Source organism: Lissotriton vulgaris, chromosome 7 (genome assembly GCF_964263255.1).
Source record: "Lissotriton vulgaris chromosome 7, aLisVul1.2, whole genome shotgun sequence".
In the NCBI taxonomy this organism is placed as follows: domain Eukaryota; kingdom Metazoa; phylum Chordata; class Amphibia; order Caudata; family Salamandridae; genus Lissotriton; species Lissotriton vulgaris.
The window spans coordinates 254,490,994-254,507,367 of NC_141695.1; positions in this window are offsets into that span (position 1 = coordinate 254,490,994).

The window sequence follows — 16,374 nt, forward strand, 5'->3', positions numbered from 1 at the left end:
ATAAAGATGTCATGAGAACCTAAATTGATGGGTGGGAACATAAATTTAAATATGAGACGGTAAAAGTTTCATTTCTGGTGTGGTATGATGACCTCTCCTCACTCTTTGTCCAATCAAAATTGGGGGTCCTTACACTTGCAACATTGGGGGGTGGTACACTGACCTGGAAAATAGTATAACTAGGGTAGGCTTAGCTAGTTAATTTGTCCGACTTGTCCGAATAGCTGACCTGTCACTGACCCAAGGCACTCAATAGGTGATCGAGAGCAGAGGTGCTGCGAAGCACTCTGTCAGAAGATTCGCTGACCCAAAACGGGTCCGGGAAGCTGAGTTCCTGGCGAAGCACTTTGTCTGTGAATTCGATAACCCAATTGGGGTTTTGGGTATTATCTGCAGAGAGGGAGTAGCGCAGGCGTTGCAACTGAACTGCGGGTGCTGGACTAACCTTTGGTGGTCCTGTCCTGATCCAAATCTGGTTTTCACTGTCCTGATTATGATCTGCACCTGCTGGCCTACTGGCGACTGCAAATTTGGAGTTTTCTGTCCTTTACTGACACGTGGCCAGGGTTCGTCTTCACACCATTCTAGGTAAATATAAATCTGTGTGGGTTCGTCATTGTATTTTTTCCATTTTCCTTCTCTTTACCCTTCCTAATCGTTAAAAGTTTTGATTACATATGTTCCCTTTTCTTACCCTCCCTATAGTTAAATGCTCAAATCGTTTGTGATTGCATATTATGTTCCTTTTCTTACCTACCCTTATTGCTAAATGATCGAAATTGGGTTAATTTATCTTTTGCATAGTTATATTCTGATTCTGATTTTCATTATTGAGAGTCTTTTGGTGCTTAATCTTTCATCATGACCATTTAAGAAATTTAGATTATGAGTTTAAAACCTTTCCGAGTCTGTGGTTATTATATGAGTGCAAATGTTATTGTTTATCTAACTATCTTCACTGGACATGTGGGCCAAAAGAAAGACTATCTGGTGCCTGGGTGTAGGGCCTGATGCCAACACGGGCTGATGACCCACACCAATACTCTTTTGGACACTGGAGGTGAATCCTCGACATTGCAACACTGAGGAAGCAGCAAGACTGCCAGGTGCCATTTGGTGGAGGTTTAGCCCAGTGCCAGGGATGAGCAAGGGCTCCACACCATTCTGTTTCTCACTTTTTCTCCTGGTGATATAGTGGGATTTCTACCCTCCCTTGAGTGGGCAGATAGGAAGTATACAATCCAATATTCCCACCAAAGGGGTAAAAATATCCATGAAACTGCTAGTACAAAAACTTTAGAAAGAAATATGGTGTGCCGGTCAGTTCTGTACTAGCGTCAGGCAGCCCCCCAAATGTTTAGGTGCCAGACAGTTTGTTCTCTCTTTCGGGGGGTATATTATTGCATTAACCACTAATCTACACCTCCAGGGTTTGAGAAAGCCCACTTTATCACTATGGAAACAGAGTAACAAAAGTAATGAGGTGGGCCAACAGACTCTCTTGACATCATGGCACACCCAAAGGCATCAACAGTATTTTGCCCCCTGGAGAGGGACAATGCAGGGTGTTCCACCTTTCTACAGGCCTATATGTAGGCCAGCATGGTATTTGTGCAGTTTCCTTTAAGGAAATTATGCAGAAATCTGGAACAATTATGCAAAATTATGATAAATTCCATTTGCCATTTCGCTCTAGTTTTTTTAGTCAGAAATGCATCTTTGTATCTTTTTTGCATGTGCGGAAAGTTACATGCGATGTGTATTCTATACGGTCACAAACACCGGTGTTCTTTCATTAGGATTTTACCTGAAAGATCTCAGTTATGGGACATGGCATAATGGTCTATTCTCAGTCATTTTGAGTAACAAGCGTAATTTGAAATGCAAGAATTCTTCTTCCAGGGCATGCCTATGTTTCTGGGTTCACTTGTTTGCCTCTGTCACGTCCCTGATCATCAAGCCTCTCACAGAGTCTTTACTGGATATCAACAGAATTTGTAGAGAAGATGTCAAGCCACCATTGTGATCTACGTATTCCGTAGATAAACTGACAGTTTCCATTTGTCCTCTGGGAGTATGTACCTATGGGAATCCATTCTCCAGACCCTTTTAAGGGACAATTGAAGATAGCAGTCTAGTTCTAGAGATATTAGGGCATGGTCTGAAACACATTTCACCCCTATTGCTCAGGTGACATCCTTCGGTAAAAGGAAAGAGCTGAGAAAGATATAATCGATACAGGATTCCACATTGTGTGGACTTGAGGAAAAAGTTTTATCCCTATCAGTCGGGTGAGAAAGTCTCCATTGGTCCATCATTCTGTGGTCGGTTAATAAGTCCTGCAAGATGCCTCGTTCAGTGCTGTGGCTCCAGTCCGGTTGTCCTGATCAGGGACAGGATTTCAGTTGCTGCCAACTATGAGCTCCGGTGTTCCTACACCTGTCAATATTCTGTTGAGTTAGGAGAAGAAATCCTTCTTGTCTCCTGTTGGTGCATAGATACAGCCCACCATGCATGTTTGTGATTGCAACGTGAGACCAGCAAATAGATTTCTCCAATAAGGGTCAATACAGGTCTTACGTACTTTTAATGCATAGCGTTTGTAGATGAGAATAGTCACCACACCTTTTCAGTATGGTTGTGTTGTGGGTGTAGATTGCGATAATGGCAGACTGGTGGCTGAATTCGCAATCACAATCCCAACCCAGTCTCTTCTCAGACTATCCATTTCGGCTCGATCTCCTGGATCAGCACTACTTCTGGCTTTTTAGATCCTAAAAAGGTCAGGATCTTCTTGCACCACACATATCCCATTGTACCATGTACATTGAGAGCCCACTCCAAGAGGAGTCTAGTGGAATCAGCTATTGGGCTCAGCTGGGGTGAACTCAATGAGTTTAGGAAACAGTCCTCAGAAAAAGATCAAAGGAAGATGGGTCACCTCTAGTAGGGTGATGTGGATTTGTTGTCTTACCTTAGTAAGAAGAGTTACTGAGCTGTGGTAAAGGCAGTAGGAGTGAAGGGCATCGGAGGTCCCTAGTCGATTGGTTATGGATTCAAGAGCTACTGTCATGAAATTTACAAGGTTGAGCAATCCTTGCGGTCATCAAAGCTACATCCCTCTCTAAAGAGCCAACGTTGTGTGCTTTGAGTCTCTTCATCTGATCAGAGGCTCTGCAGGGTGCAAGTGCATAGAAAGTAATTTCAAATTGGCTGACGGAAGATGCGCTCTACTGTGAGTTCTCAAGGCTGTGGATCACTAACAGTGAAAATCCCTATTATGAAACAGCCATCTAATTAAAAAATTTTGAGAATAAGAAATACAAGATCACGCTCTTGCAGGAAAGGGGATAATTGGCTTTAGAAGAGGGACGAGAAGACTGCATCCTGCCCGGCAACACTGAGAGGGTGAAGTCCGAGGGGTCCCACAAGCCTGTGACCGGGACCAGCTTTAGGGCACAGTCGATGTGGATGGAGGCATGGAGTGATGGGCTGGTCTTCTGGGGAGAAAAGAGGTGTGAGGCTTAAGGTGAGAGCAGGAGCACAGTCTCACCAGAAGCACATACATGTTACCTGGCGGCACATAGGTGTTACTGTCAATAAATACATTTTACCTGCAGTTTTTCACTTGACCGCACCTTCTATCACTGCAATCAAGTCTCTATGAAACGGCACTCCTGCCCCAGGGGAGCATACTGTTGGTTCGTTAAAGGGCGTGTGAGACCCAGCACAATCTACTTGCCATCTCTGTCCCAGAACCAAGAAACGTTAAACAGTGAGGGCATCTGAACAAAATAGAGAGTTGAATAACAGAGGACTTCAGATTTGTAACACAGTGGCCATCTTGTAAGAGTCAATCTGGTGTTCATGAACCAGAAAAAGGAATTAGATGCATCACAATAGCCATCTTGGAGTGCAGCTTGCCCCAGGGCAATGAATGGCACAGTGCTGAGAGAGTTTCTAAATACCTATAGTACTCGAACCCTAGTGCTGTTCCACATGGAGGGGACAATAATTTACTGTGTAGTACTAGCCATCTGTTCCCCATTAAAAAAAATGCACATTCCTGAATTTGCTACCAACTTAAATTAAAACCCTAGTACAGAAGGACATGAGGATAACTCAGAGGATCTATAACTTATGTCTATTAGAAAATAGTGATTATAGTACCAAATCAATCATAGTGAAATATAACAAGAAAATCAGAAAATTCCATAAGATGTTGTTCTCAAGTAAATACATCACCCTAGTGCATGAAAACCCAAGAGATGAAAAAAGTAAAGACCTATCTACATAAATCACCTTCAACTTCGGTAATCATAATAAATTTGTGTTGCGCTCTTTCGTATAAAAAACAACAATCCACCAGCAATGTGTAAAAATAAGGTCATGTACCAATAAACCTCTATCCACCTCAAAAAAATCTACTTTCAAAGTCATCCCTCCTATAGCATATGAAACCTTATGTCAACTAAGTGATTGTTATATTCAGAGAAAGTGATTTTGGACAACATTAAGGTAAAGTCTTTTGCGGATTAACTATGTTATGTGTTTGAGTTTATGTAAGGGGAGAATACCTTGCCCTTTCGCTTTTGTTTATACGGAAATCGCAGTTTGTTTTTAATAATATCAGGGGAATTTCTGTACGACAGCTTGAGAAGAAGGTAGACAAAGGAGGACAAAATAGGACGGGAGTGTCATGCTAAGTTAATATTTCCTAACCGTTTGGAATTTTTGGAAGAGTAAGTGCAAAGAGCAGTTTTACTTTAAGGTTCGTAAGTGAGGAATGTTTATCGGAAAATTTACATACAATGACCTCAACCATACACTGAATGGGGATGTAAGTTCATGTACAATAGAGAGAACACCTAATTCAGGTAACATGCTTTACAAAGGTCACATCTCCAGATCAACGCATAGGAGAGAACAATAGAGTGAGTCACACTTCACAGAATCCAAGAGAGGTTACATGCCCTGCGGACACAATCTGACCACTTAGGACCAAATGTAGGTGGCCCATTACCAGTCGGTAACGGCCGAAATTAACGAATTACGGCCGTTACCGACCGGTAATTGGCTTTTCTTATGTAGGGGGACGAAATTAAGGATTCAGTAATTTATCGAATCAGTAATTTAAGGAATCGGTAAATTACTGATTTCTTAAATACCGATTCGGTAAATTACCGAATTCCTAATGTAGGGAGCACTTATATGAGTGCTTATCCCATGTTAGGATTCGTTATTTACCGCCAACTACAAGTTGGTGGTAAATAACGAAAATAAAACAAAAAGCATTTTAATGCAAATTGCTTCAGTGCCCTTAGGGCATGTATGTCTGCAACATGTGCACCCATAAACAATTGAGTGGTGCAACAGGGTGTCAAAGTGACACCCTGCCACCCTTCAATGTTTTCCCCCTTTTACCGAATCAGTATTTACTGATTCGGTAATTGACATTCATTACTATGGGCCTCTAGGCCAGTAGGAATGAATGGCAATTACCGAATCGGTAAATACAGATTAGGTAAATACCGAATCTTAACAATTCGGTAATTTTTACCAAATTTTTAGCTACATAGCATTTACCGATTCGTAAATATTTAATCGGTAGAATTCGGTATTTACGAATCAGTAAATACTATTTACCTACATCTAGCTCTTACAGGGCAAACTAGAACACAAAATTGTAAAACATAAGCAAAGGGTTGAATATAGAAAATATTAACATCAGGGAAACCACACATACTTACCAAGTGATTAATATAAATGTACAAGAAGCACTAGCCCCAAAGGTTAACAAATTACCTCATACACTCACAAACTATGTCACCCATCCTTGGCCATCCACTCTTTGGCCCAAGCTAGCACGTAGCTGTTAGAAATGGGGGTCTCTAGTTGGCAGAGGTAGGTCCCTTTGACCAAGTAGGGGCCCTCGCTTCTAGTCAGGGAAAGAAGGTACACTCCTCGATATCTCCTGCTCAACCCCTTGGTAGCTTGGCACTAGCAGACAGGCTTATTTCAGAGGCAGTGTTGTAAGAATGTGGTGCTATATATACTGGACCAAAGTAAGGTACAGTGTGTAAAAAGTCCACAGCCCCCAGAGGTTTGGCAGAGGCTAAAGTCAGATATAACCTTAATCTCTAAAGTGGTAGATTGGTCGAGCAGTAAGGCAGTATCAGAGGACAGTGTAAAGCATTTGCTGTACACACTCAGTCAGCAAATGGTCTCACTCACTGAAGAACTGAAATCTAGGCCAATTGTGTTGTATCAAAATATATAGTTGTTTTATTTTAGAACCAACAAGGTATCAAAATATAATTTCTCAGAATGAGTAAATTCAGTTAAATACTTTTGAAATAGGCAATACACTTTTGTGATTACAATAGTTACAGTTGTTGCAATAAGCAATACCATTTCAAACAAAATGCAACATTTATCTCAATGGGACATTCTAGATCAATGCAATTAGTTACTTCATGGATTACCTTTCTAATCACAGGACTGGATCCTAAATTAAGTCTTGGGACATCTCCTATAAACATTTAAGTAACATCGTTTTGGTTACATTAGTAATTTTTAAGGAACATTATTGTATTTTAAAAGTTGACACTTCAAAACTTTTTCACATAGAATCACCAATGTTATCCTATGGGAGGAAATTCACTTAGCAGGTAAGTAGTGTTATAATAAATTTTTCTAACTCAGGGCTGGATCCTGGATCCAGCCCTGGTGCATCTCCTGTAAACAATTCAAATAATGTGTTCAAGTCATACAGGCGATTTTTAAGGAATATTTATATTTTTTGAAAATCCACTGAAACTTTTCTGGTGAAAATCATACAATGGATTCCTATAGAAGGAAATTCAAGTTACTGGTAAGTACAGTTACAATTACTTTTTAGGGTCAGTGCTAGGCTAAAAGATGCAGCACCGGGTTCTTTCCAGGTGAGTAAATCAGAATTTATTGTTCGGCTGATTTTAGATTAATATTTTAAAGTTTCGAAACTCTACACTTTTCAAGAGAAACCAGTCAATGTTACCCAATGGAAGAAAAGTGAGTTATCAGCTTTTGGGTAAGTACATGACTGGCAGAGTAAAGGTTCAGGGCACAGACTCAGGGGTCTCCCAGGGTCAGGTAGGTACAGTTGGTACACCCTCAGTGGCGCAGGGGCAGCCGGGTGCTGATAGAGCTAGGCCCAATGATTGCCTATGGGAAGGAGGGAGCCTTTGGTTGGTGGCAGCTGGGAAGCAGGCCACGCGGCTGTGGGAGCTGGGCTCCTGGTCATTTGCTCAGGGCAAAAGGGGAAGTACGTTTTTTTTTTTAAACCTTTTTTATTAGTTGCGTTCAGCACAAATACATGACAGTGACAGCATCTGCAATCCAGTAAAGCAATAATTGTGGTACATTCAGTAGAGAGGTATCAACTTTGCAGGTGTTAATAAAATACAAGCATATATTCCCATGTACAGCAGTGGGAGGCCAGTATACTAGGATCCCTCCCCCCTCCACGGTCCAGGGCGTGAGAGGGAAAGCAAAATCCTCCCCTCCGTATTCAGATGTGATGGCAGGCATGTAGGGGCGGCACCGCCAGGGCCCACCGACCCGAGACTGTCTCCGCACTGTCCAGGCAACTGGCCGCGTCATTATGTGTAGCAGTGTAACATACGTGCGCCAAGTGTATGCGTTTTCGCTGAGGAGCTCAGCTAAGATCAAATATATGGACAATCGGGGTGCAGTATAGTGTGAAGCAGTGCATAGTGCCTCCCTTCCCAGGTGTAATCTGTAGCGTCCTGTAAGCGTAATACCCAGTGTGTACATCCGCCATCCCCATCCCAAGTGGTGGTAGAGTTAGAGAGGTCCCTCCCTTAAGCAGTATCACATGGCCCTCCGGAATTCCCAGTTTCTTCAACATGTTTTTGTTTCATTTTTTGAACAGTCATGTCCTCCCACCTTATGCCAGGCGGAGTGAATTACTTCCCGTCATGTGTAATGTAGCATGTTGAATGCAATGTGAAGCATCTATACGCTCATGGGCCCGGGCTCGGTTCGTCATCTCCAGAGGAGTCACTATGTGTCGCCTGAGATAACCAGTACACCTGTAGGGGGGACCAAAAATCACTAGGCGCACACCGGGCGGGTAACAGTTCTGCATAAACGCCATGTTGGTCCTGGCAGTATGTGAGATCGTCAAGCCATTCCTTAAATTTTGGTGCTCTCCCTCTTCCCCATCTGCAAGATATTCTTCGCTTAGCAAGGAGTAGCGCAATGTCGACAAATTTGCGATCTGACTTGGGCACGTTTTCGGTATACCCCAGCAGCATCACTATCGGCTCCATGGGTAGAGGGCCAGCGATCATTATTTGGAGCGCAGCATGTACCTGCTCCCAGTACAATTGTATGGCTCCACATTCCCAGGCCAGATGGAGGAAATCCTCGCCAACCGCCCGGCATCTAGCGCACCTATCATCCTCCGAGAGGTGAAACCGCAGTTTCCTGACTGGGGTATAATAGTATCGTTGCACAAACTTATAGTGAATAATTTTCAACCGACAGCTGGAGGAGACTCTAGCCGTGACCGAGCAGCAATAATTTCAACTGCTCGTCTGTGAGTGCAGTATGCAGTTCAGAGTCCCAGTTAGTCCGAGCTTTCGGCAGAACTGCTGGGCGCTGCTCACGCATGGCGGCATACAGTTTGGACACCAAGTGCTTGCCATCCGACACAAGCATGACATGCAATGGCAGTACCGTCCCCGGTTCCTCCGGGAAGCTGGGGAGAATGTCTCGCATACCCTGCCGGAGTCTAATATAGTAAAACACCTCCATGGGCGTCGGGGGTGTAGTCCGGAATATCTGTTCTTTGGTACGAAACATTCCATCATGGAATAAGTCACCCCATGCGTTAAGGTGTACGCGATTGCACATGGACCGAAATCCGTTTTCCGTTAGGAGTGAAAGTTTCGGGTGGTATGCAAGGGGCATTGCTGGGGAATAAAGCATGGGAGCGTTCAGCAGTTTAGTTACTCTTCGCCAAGCATCAATAGTACAGGTAACTGTGGTGGCAGGCGTTTCAACATCCCCAGTCAGTCCCATCAGCATGCCCTTAAGCGGGAGCGGGTGTACGATCCAGGCCTCAGCAGCGACCTGTGGCATAAAGGGAGCGGGGTTAACCCAGTGATAAGAATGCTGAGCCTGAGCACTAAGGTAGTATAATTCCATGTCGGGCACACCAAATCCTCCCCTGTCATATGGCTGTGTCAAGACCCTCCAGCTGAGGCGTGGTTGCTTACCACCCCAGAAAAGGCGAAGCAGCTCAGATCAAAGCCGTTTGAAAAAATAGGCCCCCGGGTAGTAGGGAATGTTTTGGAATAGATATAAGAACCGTGGGAGGACGACCATCTTGATCAGGGAGGCTCTTCCTGCCATCGAGAGCGGCAGGGCCCGCCAGCGGGATACGTTATCAGCCAATTGCGAAATACCCACCCCATAATTTGATCGGATAGTGTTGTCTTTATTGAGCAACAATTCTATGCCTAAGTACCTTAAGTCAGAGCTGCACCACTCCAGGGGGTAATCCAACGGAAAACGGGCTACTGATGCCGTGAGGGGGAAGAATTGCGACTTCTTCAAGTTAATGTGTACCCCGGATATGCCGTCGAACGCCACAAATTCCCTCAGGAGCGGGTTAAGGTGATCTTGTGGGTGCCGCACATACAGAGTGACGTCATCTGCATAGAGAGAAATACTAATCTGATGCTGATGACAGTTAAAGGCACTAGCTTTGTGCAGCTGACGGATTCTACAAGCCTTTGTAGCCAGGGCAAAAAGCAGGGGTGACAGGGGGCATCCCTGCCTAGTCCCTCTCGTGATCGGCATCTGTGCCGAAAGCACCCCATTGATGACGACCCTAGCAACCGGTGAGGTGTAGAGCAGCTTCACCCAGGCTATATAGATTCGGGGGAATCCCATTCGGTCCAGAATAGCCAGTAGATAACCCCACTCCACCGAATCGAACGCCTTGGTGGCGTCCAGAAACACAGCAGAGATCGGCAGGTCGGGCGAGATGGTGGGTATTAGGGAGAACAGCGTACGTAAGTTATGGGAAGTAGCTCTCCCCGGGACAAAGCCAGATTGGTCCGGCAGCACCAGAGTGTTCATAAGTAGGGACAGCCTAGTCGCTAGCACTTTTGCGAGGATGTTCGCGTCGCAGTTTAGTAGCGACAGGGGTCGATAGGCATCAGTGTCCTTCGGATCCTTCCCCGGCTTCAAAAGCGACGTGATCGCTACCTCCCTCATGGAGCCCGGCAGTATCCCGACCTCAAGCGAGTCCTCAAAGACCTCCTTCAGTACCGGTGCCATGATGTCGATGTAGCACTTATAGAATTCGGCCGGTAGACCCTCCAGCCCCGCCGCTTTGCCATTGCTAAGGGACATAATTGCCTCCCTGATCTCGTCCAGTTCGAACGGGCAACCCAGGAACGCCCTGTCGCTATCAGTTAGCCAGCAGAGTGCGATGTCGTCCAGGAAATTACCGAACTCCACCTCGCCTACCTGCTGCGTGGAGTATAGCCGCTTATAGTGTTGTAGGAAGGTATTTTGAATTCCATCAGAGTTCTGGTGAGTCCCGCCCTTCCCATCAGAGATTTCCAGGATATGGGTAGCGAAGCGCTGGTGCCTCGGAGCGCCGCCAGCACCTTTCCCGGCCGGTCCCCCTCACAATAGCGCCTAGCCGTCCAGTATTTGCCCCAGAATTTCATTTCCCTGGCTGCTTCTTCCTCATAGGCCGACAATTTAGTCCTGAATTTCCCCGCTAGGTCAGGGCAGGGGTTTCCGACCATCTCTGCCTCCAGCGCCTTAAGCTCCGCTTCAAGTTTAGTTAATGTGCGCACTATGTCCCTCAGTATTCCGCAGCTTTTAGAGATCGTGATCCCCCTCACTGTCACCTTAAAGGCTTCCCAGATTGTTTTCGACCTTGTCGACTGATTCTTTGTTCCTAGGGAAGAAGGCTTCAATCTCCTCGCCCAGTTCATGTCTAAAGACAGGGTCCAGCAAGGCTGAAGGAAAGAGCCGCCATGGCGGCCTCACCCTAGCATACCCCGGCATCTCCAAGACTGACAGTACAGGACAATGGTCAGAGTAGGTGCGAGGCAGATGGTTCACCCGAACAACCCCCCAGCTAGGCCTCGTGAGATAAAGCAGTAGTCGATCCGTGCCCATGAGCGTGCGTGTGCTGTGAAATGGGTACCTTCCCTAACCGTCGGGTGTGTGTGCCTCCAGCTATCCACCAGTCCAGCCTCTGTTATTATACCCTGGAGTGTATCCCTGGCGTTCGTGTTGTATTGTACACTACCGTCCGATCTATCCGTCATAGGAGATAACGATAAATTTAAGCCCCCCCCAGACAATGTGCGTGACTTCAGTTTCCAACACATGACCCCACAGCGACAAAAAGAAACCAGGAGTGTCAACATTAGGCGCGTAACAGTTCACAAGCATTATTACATCAGTGCCCAATCTCCCCCAAAGGATGACGTATCTCCCTTCCTTATCCGCTCGCACCCCCAACTTTTGAAACGGAAGTTGTTTATTAATTAAAATAACAGTCCCTCTAGAGTACGTGGAATAGGAAGAAAACTCTCTCACACTCGCCCACGTGCTCGCAAACTTGGGGATACTATTTGGGCTAAGGTGGGTTTCTTGGAGCATCGCTATCTGTACATGGTGCCTATCTAAATATGCAATCACATTCCTGCATTTTCGGGGGTTATTAAGGCCTCGGACATTCCAGGACATTATTGAGACAGTAGTCAAAGCATTATCGCCCATGTTTGTCTCCGTATCCCTGAAAGAAGCCTTTGGTCAACGCTCCAGCCCTCAGTCGGAATGTACCAAGTGCCAATCTGTCCGCTGTCCAGAGCATTCTCTCCATACGACCAGTCATGCTGTCATATACCCAAACTCCAGTACCTGCACACATGCCATGATCGCCAATCGCAACAACATTTCCACTTTCAACAACTCGCAACTCAGCAGCCAAACCCCTCCCCTCCCTCCATGCACAACCTTCCAACCCCCGCTCACCCGCTTCACCCCCCACCCACTGAAGCAACCCAAACTTGCCAGTACCATATCCCCCCCCCACCCCGAGCCCAACAATCAAGAACAGTAGAAAAACCATGTGGGGAATCCCCTCCTAGTGACACTAGAGGAATGCACCCGATCACCCCACCACTCTCCTCTCGACCCGCATGTGCCATACGGAGAAGACAGAGAAGGTGGGGCGGTGCCTGGCATGTATTATCCCTGCAGGCTAAAACCCACACATCAAGTCAGCGTCTCGCATCACCACCCTCCATTCAAGAGAAGTTACCAAAGAGTTCAGGAGGACTGTCCGAGGAGCATCCGCTGCACATTCCAGATCCTGCTCCGCCATCGGATTGTCCTGACCAAGATCAGTTCCAGCATAGGGGCAAAGTATTCGAACGCAGATGGTGCTCAGCAGTAGTCCACAATGCAGCAAATCTGTCATCAATGTCTCTGCAGGCAGGGCCGGGTCTCCCCGACGGTAGCAGGCAACCAAAAACCAAGTCCGTCCGTTGTGCCTTCATATGGAGTCAATAAGCAAATGTTCACGAGGGCACAGTCAAGATTCGTCGTGCTCGGCAGGGTTCACATCTGCCTCATCCTCTCCCCCATTCCGCCTGTCCCTCCTGGCAGTGCGAAGCTTCCGAACATAGTCCTCAGTCTGCTGCGGGTTTGTAAAAAAATGTTGTTTGCCCTGATGGGTCACCCTGAGACGCGCCGGGTACAGGAGCGCGTAGTCCACCTGCATGTCCCTCAGCTTCTTTTTCACGTCTAAGAATTTTCTCCGTTGGTCCTGCACCATGGGCGTAAAGTCCGGGTACAAGGAGAACTGCACACCGTCGCAAGTCAGGTTCCGGTTCGTACGGGCTGCGCGTAGTGCCGTGTCACGGTAGTTAAGCAGCCGGGCGATGATGGGCCTCGGCTGCGCCCCTGGCTTGGGAACCGGACCCAAGGAGCGATGCGCCCGCTCAACAATAAATTGACTGGAGAAGGTCTCCTTGCCCACTGCCATGATGAGGATGCGCTCTACATAGTCCTCCATGCGCCCAGTGTTGGTGGACTCCGGAACCCCCGTGACGCGGATGTTATTGCGCCTGCTCCTCGCCTCCAACTCCTCGTTCTTCGCCGCTATCACTCTCAGGATATTGTCCATTCTAGTTAGGCGCGCATCGTGGGTAGTGGCCGTATCCTCTGATGTAGAGATGCGCCGTTCCGCTTCCGTCAAGCGCTCCTCGTGGACCTCTATTTTCTGCGCAATCCCATCCATTCTGGATGATAAGCGGTCAACCTTGTCCACTATCGTGGCGAAGCCCTGCCGCATCTCCTCCATCATCATTCTCAGCTCCGGGGCCAAGGGAGTAGAGGGGGGGTCAGCGCCTGACGGTCCCGGGGCACCACTAGCCCCCGCCATGCTGCGCAGTGGTTTTTTGGCGGCCGGAGGTTTGAAAGAGAGCTTGGGTTGTTTATTGTCATTCTTGCCCATCGCGCCTCTGCTGTGAGCACCCACTGGGTCCTGCGAGTGGTGCTAGTGTCCGAGTCCACTGTTCCCGGAGAAGTCTGGTTATCCTGATGGCCCCCCGTGCAGCGGTCTCGTCTGAGGCGGTATCGCCTCCTCGAGGATGCAGGCCAGCAGTATCCCAGGTGACCTCACACTCCTCAGAGCCCCCGCTCCGGTGATTCAGCTGCGGGCAAGGTGGTGAGGCGCCGTGACAAGCTACGTAGTGCAGAGCCCAGGGAGTGGCAGCGGGGGGTGGTGGTAGGCCGCTAGGCGTGGGGGGAAGGCCAGCGCGACAAACGCGGGAAACAGACGCCGCAAGCCGGCCAATTCCTATGTCCTCTGGGAGCCCCCAGTCGCTTCGTAGGTCTCCCCTCCCAGACGTAGCAAGGCCGCAGCAGGATTCCGGGGCAGCTGCAGGGGCCACGAGGCGCAGGGCCGGGGAGATGTCCAACCCCCCCGGCAGGCCCAGTCGGGCGCCGCGCTGATCACTCGGCACCTCAGCGGCCCACCGGCGTAGTGCACAACATCCCAGCACACCGCAGTGGCTCCAGAGGGGGAGAGACTCACCTCCGTCGCCCCCCGATAGGCCTCCAGCAGGTCTCCCCTCTATCGATTCGAGCCCCGCAGCTCCGAGGCCTAGCCACCTCGTGGGAAGCCGTGGCCTCGCGTGGTCCGGTATCCAGGTGCCTTGGTAGCTCCCCACAGCAGCTCTCTCCGGTCAAGGCAAACAGCCGCGTAGTTCAGGCATCCGACCTCGGATTTCTCCCAAAATCGGACAGGACCCGTGGAGTAGGTAGGTCCACCAGCGCTGCGAATCCTGGGCGCAAACCCACAGGTTAACAGGATATATGCAGGATGTTTCTGGCCAGGCAGCCAGAGCCTCACTGAAGTGCGGCCATTAGCTAGTGCGCCCTCTAGCGCCCCCCAAAAGGGGAAGTAAGTTTAGTCCAAGGTTGCACTGCCAGTGGGACTCAGGCGGCTGGATGCTTTTGGTCCATCGGGCGCTCAATGTTATTCAATAGAGAACTTGGAAAATGAAAAAAGGCTGCAGGTTTGGGGACCGAGATTCTTCCGGAGCAACCAACACTTTGAGAGGTAAGTTGGTATCTTGGAGGATAGGTAGGCACCCAGGAGTGGGGCACAGGGGGCGGCGGGGCCCTGGGTGCAGGGGTGTCTTTTGACGTCGGGAAATGTTACCCTCTGCTGGTCTTGTATGGAGGGGTCCCTGGTTGTGAGGCTACATGCGTCATCTGGATCGTCGAGGAGGGTCCTTGAGCACTGGATTTCAGGTCACAATCGCTGGGGGATGTCCTCTTAGTTGACAAAGGCAGGCATGTCCTCCGGGGTTTTCAAGGGCCCTGTCCACAGGAGACAAAGGAGTTTAGCAGGAGCAGGTTCAAGGATCAACAAGCCGGTAGGGCTGGGGATAAGTCAGTTGGTGTCGTCCTCTTGTTAGGAGCTTCTTTCTTGATTTCATAACTGGATCTGAGGAAGTAACGTTCAGGGTGCCCCTGACTACTACATTTCAGGGCGTTACAGGTAGAGCAAGGGCAGGGACCAATGGGGTGTGTACACCCCCTATCCTGCTCCTCTCCTGTGGGAGGGGGCAGGGGCCTAACTCTGATTGGGTAGGACTCCACATCTCAAAGATGGCGGAACCCGGGAGTCATGCTTCACCTCGCCACTCCCACCTGGGGGGTGGAGCTGGTACACCCCCTTTCCTCACTTAGGGTTTTCCACCAGTCTTTGCGCCAGAGTGGGGGTCAGAACTAGTGGGGGGCAGTTGCTGAATACAGCAAGTGGCCTGGAGAAGCACACAAAGGTGGCATGCCTTTGAAGCTTCCCCTGCCCATCCTGGGGGCGGAGACCCAGCACCTTGCGAAGGACGTGCATTGTTGCAGGCCCAGGAGAGTGGATGGCTCTCTATGAAGGGGTCAAGCAACTTGTCTGCTGTGTGGCAGCCTAGGTAGCCTCTCAGAACAGACATGGATTGTAGGTTAGGTTCAGGGGGTAACTCTAAGTTGCCCTCTGTCGTGCATTTGGCATTAAATCCCACACTGGCATCAGTGTGGGCTTAATGTGCTGATAAGTTTGATACCAAACTTCTCAGTCTTCAGTGCAGCCATCATGGTGCTGTGGAGTTCACAATGACAACCTCCCAGCACCATATACTCTTAAAGGCATCACTGCACTTACAGTGCCCACGAATGGCCCTGGGTACTGTAGGGGCACAGGGCTCATTCACCTGTGCCCACACAAATGGCTTGGTGCACCCAGTTAGAGGGGTGATGTATGCTAGGGCAGTGTGTTTGTGGACATGGTACACAGGAATGTGTGCCATTTTGACTCTTTGTTTAGTTCTGTACCAGGACACTCAGTCTGCAAAGGCAGTGTGTGTGTGTCAGGGTACAGGGCCCCTAAAGGAGGCACAATAAGTGCTGCAGCCCTTATGGGTCTTCTCTGGTCACAATACCCTGGGTACCACTTACCAGGGACTTACATATGGCCAGAGATGCCATATGGGTTTTGTTTTAACACAGTTTTATGGAAGGAACACAGGCCCTGGACACCTGATTGGCAGGAGCACAGGGCACACTCAGCCAAATCATATCAGCAATTCAGCAAAAAGTGGTGGCATACCATGCAAGAAAGATGGCACTTTATCACAAGTGTGTAAATTATTTGTGAACACATACAGTAATACAGTGAAAACACTACAAATGGACACCACACCTGTTTAGAAAAATAAATAATCTTTACTAGACTTAACACAAGACCTGACGACAAAAATCCAT